General features: G+C 35.9%; 1 pseudogene; it reads left to right on the forward strand.

The window, feature by feature from the left end:
• The first annotated feature begins 217 nt into the window (after positions 1–217).
• LOC145192292 (uncharacterized) lies at positions 218–1,138 on the forward strand (annotated as a pseudogene).

Below are 1,138 nucleotides of genomic sequence, written 5' to 3' on the forward strand. Positions count from 1 at the left end.
GTGCAGGACATTCTCTAAATTTAGTTGGCGTAAATGCTGTTGACAGCTGTGAGGCTGCATCCGATTTCTTTGGGTTTCTCCAATCGCTGTATAACTTCTGTGCTTCTTCAACTCACAGGTGGGAGATAGTTTGTTCAGATCTTGTAGGTGGTGCTGGAAAGGACAGGAAAGTTACCATTAAAAACCTGAGTGGGAGAAGGTGGTCAGCAAAAGCCATTTCTACCAAAGTTTTACATTCAAATTACAATCATATCCTTGACACATTAGAATCGATTATTCTGGATAAAAATGAAAAAACTCAGACACAAAACGAAGCCACTGCACTTTTTAAAAAAATGAAAACTTTGGATGTTGCTTTTATGACGGAGCTTTGGCACAGAATAATGTTACGATTTGATGCTACTAGTATGAAACTTCAGGATAAAACTGCAGATCTGGATCTTGGTGTTCGATTGCTTAAATCTCTTTTGGAATATGTGACGTCAGTTCGTGAAAATTTTCTCGACATTCAAGAAAGCGCTAAAAGGTTCTCAAGCATTATTCCTAATCAGTACAAGCATGAAAATAAAAGAAAGAAGACACGCAAATTAGGGTTTGGTGAAAATAGCAAGAATGAAGCGGTTCTTAGTGGCAATGAAAAATTTAAAATCAAGTATTTTTTCCCAATCATAGACAAGTTGAAAATGTGCTTAAAAGAAAGGCTTTTTGCTTACGCGTCTGCAGAGAGAAAGTTTGGTTTTCTAACTAGTTTTCAGATCATGACCGTTCCTGTCATTGTTGCTGCTGCCAAATCCTTGTGTACGATTTATCCTTCAGACTTAGATACGCAATTCCCTGGTGAAATTATCCAGTTTTCCAAGTTCATGGCAAATGAGAAGAATATATCAGCACTTGAATGTTTACAAGCAATTCGTAGGAATAAGTTAGAATCAGTTTTTCCCAATGTTGACATCGCATATCGGATTTTTCTTACTCTTCCCATTACTAATTGTAGTGCAGAGAGAGCATTTTCAAAAATGGCAATAGTTAAGAATGATCTCCGTTCCTCAATGTTAAATGATCGTTTAAATGCTCTTTGTTTAATGACAATTGAAAGAACACTGTTAAAAAATATAAATTTTCAAGATGTTGTAATTGA

The sequence above is a fragment of the Hydra viridissima genome, unplaced genomic scaffold (assembly GCF_058129835.1).
Source record: "Hydra viridissima isolate aposymbiotic clone 2 unplaced genomic scaffold, HvirCarnegie_v1 scaffold_9, whole genome shotgun sequence".
NCBI lineage: Eukaryota > Metazoa > Cnidaria > Hydrozoa > Anthoathecata > Hydridae > Hydra > Hydra viridissima.